The sequence below is a fragment of the Ovis aries genome, chromosome 5 (assembly GCF_016772045.2).
Source record: "Ovis aries strain OAR_USU_Benz2616 breed Rambouillet chromosome 5, ARS-UI_Ramb_v3.0, whole genome shotgun sequence".
NCBI lineage: Eukaryota > Metazoa > Chordata > Mammalia > Artiodactyla > Bovidae > Ovis > Ovis aries.
The window spans coordinates 11,560,512-11,566,068 of NC_056058.1; the positions used below are offsets into that span (position 1 = coordinate 11,560,512).

The 5,557-nt window shown below is 44.5% G+C and overlaps 1 pseudogene; it reads right to left on the bottom strand.

Annotated features, from left to right (window-relative positions):
• Positions 1-1,283: 1,283 nt before the first annotated feature.
• On the bottom strand, positions 1,284-2,321 carry LOC105610507 (olfactory receptor 1M1-like; annotated as a pseudogene).
• Between the last annotated feature and the right edge of the window lie 3,236 nt (positions 2,322-5,557).

Genomic DNA, 5,557 nt, shown 5'->3' on the forward strand with positions numbered 1-5,557 from the left:
GTATCTTTGCCTGGAGAATCCCCTTGCCTGGACAGAGGAACCTGGAGGATTATAGTCTATGGGGTTGCAAATAGTCAGACGGGACTGAGCAACTAAGCACAGCACAGCACATTTCTGGTATAAGCAGTGTTACCACTTAGATACATTCCACAGGCATATATGGCAACTGAGGCATGCCAAAGCTTCCCTCTGGTTTAGACATTTATGATTCAATTGACTGGTATTTTGCTCTTTGTCTATGAGATATACACCAAAAAGTAGTATTTCCTCATTTCCTTAGGGCATGGTCTGAATCTCTTTCTCCCTTGTGTCTTGCACAAGCCTTCATGCTCCCCATGAAGACAGAATAGGAGTGGGAGGAAGGGGGCTGTACAACTCATTCCCATGCTCCTTGACTTTAGTCCTGGAAAGTCAAGTTAACTGGCCAGTTCTTTGGAGAAAGGCCACCCTCTTAGGTTGGCCCTAAAGCCCTCAGTACCTGGCACCTCCCACATCATTCAGTGTAACTGGACTTTTAACTTCGCAAATGCATGCTTCACTCTTTCTCTCGCTTTCTTACCTTTCCACAGATTGTTTTGTCTTTCTAGGATGTTCTTTCTCCTCATTTTGCCTGATCAGCATATTCTCATCCTTTGGGTTTTTGGATCACCTCTCCTGGAAGACTTCCGCTAAATCTCCCTCAGACTCTGTTGTGTGTTCCTATTGGATTCTATCCTTCCTCTCATGTTTATAGTCCATTCTACTACAGCTAAGTGTACAATATCTTCTCCCACACTCAGCTGTAAGCTCTAGACTATTGGGATCTTATCTCTCCTGTTTATATTCCTACATCCAGCCCTGGATATGTACTTAATAAGTACTTGTTGAGTGTTCAATGGTTTCAAAACCAGGGTAAACCCAAGCTGGTATGGCTAGGCTGATCTTCTGGGTTATAGCATGAAGTTTACCTAAAAAACACCCTTTTTGGTCCCAGTATTGGAGAAAATGGGCTTCCCTGGTGGCTCAGTGGTTAAGAATCTGCCTACAATGCAGGAGACGCAGGTTTGATCCCTGGGTGGGGAAGAGCCCCTGGAGAAGGAATTGGCAACCCACTCCAGTATTCTTGCCAGAAAAATCCCACAGAGGGAGGAGTCTGGTGGGATACAGTCCATGGTGTCACAAAGAGCCAGATGCCACTGAGTGCATGCGAGCGTGCACGCACACACACACACACACACACACATTTGAGAAAATAGTTATAGGACCCTCCTGATTATCCCTTTTAAACTTCTGCAATTCAAAATTCAGAATGGCTGCACTTCCAGCTCTTGTAATTCCATACATTTGTCCAGGACCCTAGATTTTGAGGTCCTGCCTCTAGGAAGCTCCCAGATGACCTTGTGGTCGTGAAGATGAGATGATTTTTTTTTTCTCATGAGATTCCTTAGAGCCCTCTTCAGGTCTCTGTTCCTCACGCTGTAGATAAAGGGGTTCAGCACGGGGGTGACAGCAGTGTACATCACAGCAGAGGCTTTCTCCTTCATGGCTGCGTGGACAGATGAAGGACACAGACCTCAATGGTGGTCATATAAAGGAGGGCAACCACAGAGAAGTGGGAGCTGCAGGTGGAAAAGTTTTTCTCCTGCCTTCTGCAGAGGGCAACTTCATGATAGCCACAATGATTTGAACGTAGGCGGCCAGAATACAGATGAAAGGCATGGCTATGACTATCCCTACCACAATGAACACAAAGATCTTGTTCACAGAGGTGTCAGTGTATGAAAGTCTGAGGAGTGGGGTGAGGCACAGGAGTAGTGAGGCAACTCATTATTGCCACAAAAAACCAGATGGGCCATCAGGAGGATGTGGGTAAGGGAGAAGAAGTCGGAAAACACCCACAGGCCTCCAACCAGCAGGCCACAGAGGTGTGGGCTCATGATAGAGGTATAGGATAAGGGGTGACATATAGCCACGAGTCTATCATAAGCCATCATAGCTATTAAGACACTGTCCATGATGCCAAAGAAATGGAAGTAGTACATTTGTGTCAGGCAGCAGGAATAAGAGATGGACTTGCTCTTGATTTGGATGCTCACCAGCATCTTGGGGACAGTGTCGGTGGCCAGGCAGAAATCAACCAAGGAAAGGTTGGCCAAGAAGAAGTACATGGGGGTGTGGAGGTGGGAGTCAGTGCTGATGGCCAGGATGATCAACAGGTTCCCCACTACTGTGACCACATACATGGAGAGAAACAGAGCAAAGAGGAGAGTCTCCTGTTCTGGCTTTTCTGAGAGTCCCAGGAGGATAAACTCAGAGGAGCTGGTTTGGTTGTCTGGTTCCATGGGTATGATTCCTCTGTTCAGTTCAGTTCAGTTGCTCAGTCGTTTCCGACTCTTTGCGACCCCATGAATCGCAGCACGCCAGGCCTACCTGTCCATCACCAACTCCCGGAGTTCACTCAGACTCACGCCCATCGAGTCCGTGATGCCATCCAGCCATCTCATCCTCCATCATTCCCTTCTCCTCCTGCCCTCAATTCCTCCCAGCATCAGAGTCTTTTCCAATGAGTCAACTCTTCGCATGAGGTGGCCAAAGTACTGGAGCTTCAGTTTTATTATCATTCCTTCCAAAGAAATCCCAGGGTTCATCTCCTTCAGAATGGACTGGTTGGATCTCCTTGCAGTCCAAGGGACTCTCAAGAGTCTTATCCAACACCACAGTTCAAATGCATCAGTTCTTCGGTGCTCAGCCTTCTTCACAGTCCAAATCTCACATCCATACATGACCACAGGAAAAATCATAGCCTTGACTAGACAGACCTTAGTCGGCAAAGTAATGTCTCTGCTTTTGAATATGCTGTCTAGGTTGGTCATAACTTTTCTTGAAAGGAGTAAGCGTCTTTTAATTTCATGGCTGAAGTCACCATCTGCAGTGATTTTGGAGCCCCCCAAAATAAAGTCTGACACTGTTTCTACTGTTTCCCTCTCTATTTCCCATGAAGTGATGGGACTGGACGCCATGATCTTTGTTTTCTGAATGTTGAGCTTTAAGCCAACTTTTTCACTCTTCACTTTCACTTTCATCAAGAGGCTTTTTAGCTCTTCTTCACTTTCTGCCATAAGAGTGGTGTCATCTGCATATCTGAGGTTATTCATATTTCTCCCAGCAATCTTGATTTCAGCTTGTGTTTCTTCCAGCCCAGCGTTTCTCATGATATACTCTGCATAGAAGTTAAATGAGCAGAGTGACAACATACAGCCTTGATGTACTCCTTTTCCTATTTGGAACCAGTCTGTTGTTCCATGGCCAGTTCTAACTGTTGCTTCCTGACCTGCATACAGATTTCTCAAGAGGCAGGTTACATGGTCTGGTATTGCCATCTCTTTCAGAATTTGCCACAGTTGATTGTGATCCACACAGTCAAAGGCTTTGGCATAGTCAATAAAGCAGAAATTGATGTTTTTCTGGAACTCTCTTGCTTTTCAATGATCCAGTGGATGTTGGCAATTTGATCTCTGGTTCCTCTGCCTTTTCTAAAACCAGCTTGAACATCAGGGAGTTCATGGTTCACGTATTGGTGAAGCCTGGCTTGGAGAATTTTGAGCATTCCTTTACTAGCATGTGAGATGAGTGCAATTGTGTGGTAGTTTGAGCATTCTTTGGCATTGCCTTTCTTTGGGATTGGAATGAAAACTGACCTTTTCCAGTCCTGTGGCCACTGTGGAGTTTTCCAAATTTGCTGGCATATTGAGTGCAGCACTTTCACAGCATCAGCTTTCAGGATTTGAAACAGCTCAACTGGAATTCCATCACCTCCACTAGCTTTGTTCGTAGTGATGCTTTCTAAGGCCCACTTGACTTCACATTCCAATGTCTGGCTCTAGATTAGTGATCACATCATCATGATTATCTGGGTCGTGAAGATCTTTTTTGTACAGTTCTTCCGTGTATTCTTGCCACCTCTTCTTCATATCTTCTGCTTCTGTTAGGTCCATACCATTTCTGTCCTTTATTGAGCCCACCTTTGCATGAAATGTTCCCTTGGTATCTCTAATTTTCTTGAAGAGATCTCTAGTCTTTCCCATTCTGTTCTTTTCCTCTATTTCTTTGCATTGATCACTGAAGAAGGCTTTCTTATCTCTTCTTGCTATTCTTTGGAACTCTGCATTCAGATGCTTATATCTTTCCTTTTCTCCTTTGCTTTTCACCTCTCTTCTTTTCACAGCTATTTGTAAGGCGTCCCCAGGCAGCCATTTTGCTTGTTTGCATTTCTTTTCCATGGGGATGGTCTTGATCCCTGTCTCCTGTACAATGTCATGAACCTCATTCCATAGTTCATCAGGCACTCTATCAGATCTAGACCCTTAAATCTATTTCTCACTTCCACTGTATAATCCTAAGGGATTTGATTTAGGACATACTTGAATGGTCTAGCGGTTTTCCCTACTTTCTTCAATTTAAGTCTGAATTTGGCAAAAAGATAAGAGAAACCCAAGTAAGATGGTAAGTGTTGCAAGAGGGCAACAGAGGGCAGATGCACTGAAGCCATACTCACAGAAAACTAGTCAGTCTTATCACACTAGGACCACAGCCTTGTCTAACTCAATGAAACCAAGCCATGCCTACTGGGCAACCCAAGATGGGCGGGTCATGGTGGAGAGGTCTGACAGAATGTGGTCCACTGGAGAAGGAATGGCAAGCCACTTCAGTATTCTTGCCTTGAGAACCACATGAACAGTATGAAAAGGCAAAATGATAGGATACTGAAAGAGGAACTCCCAGGTCATTAGGTGCCCAATATGCTACTGGAGATCAGTGGAGAAATAACTCCAGAAAGAATGAAGGGATGGAGCCAAAGCAAAAACAATACCCAGGTGTGGATGTGACTGGTGATAGAAGCAAGTTCTGATGCTATAAAGAGCAATATTGCATAGGAACCTAGAATGTCAAGTCCATGAATCAAGGCAAATTGGAAGTGGTCAAACAAGAGATGGCAAGGCTGAACGTCGGCATTCTAGGAATCAGCAAACTAAAATGGACTGGAATGGGTGAATTTAACTCAGATGACCATTACATCTACTACTGCGGGCAGGAATCCCTCAGAAGAAATGGAGTAGCCATCATGGTCAACAAAAGAGTCCAAAATGCAGTACTTGGATGCAATCTCAAAAACGGCAGAATGATCTCTGTTCATCTCCAAGGCAAACCATTCAATATCACAGTTATACAAGTCTATGCCCCAACCAGTAACGCTGAAGAAACTGAAGTTGAACGGTTTTATGAAGACCTACAAGATCTTTTAGAACTAACACCCTAAAAAGATGTCCTTTTCATTATAGGGGACTGGAATGCAAAAGTAGGAAGTCAAGAAACACCTGGAGTAACAGGCAAATTTGGCCTTGGAATGCAGAATGAAGCAGGGCAAAGACTAATAGAGTTTTGCCAAGAAAATGCACTGGTCATAGCAAACACCCTCTTCCAACAACACAAGAGAAGACTCTACACATGGACATCACCAGATGGTCAACACAGAAATCAGATTGATTATATTCTTTGTAGCCAAAGATGGAGAAGCTCT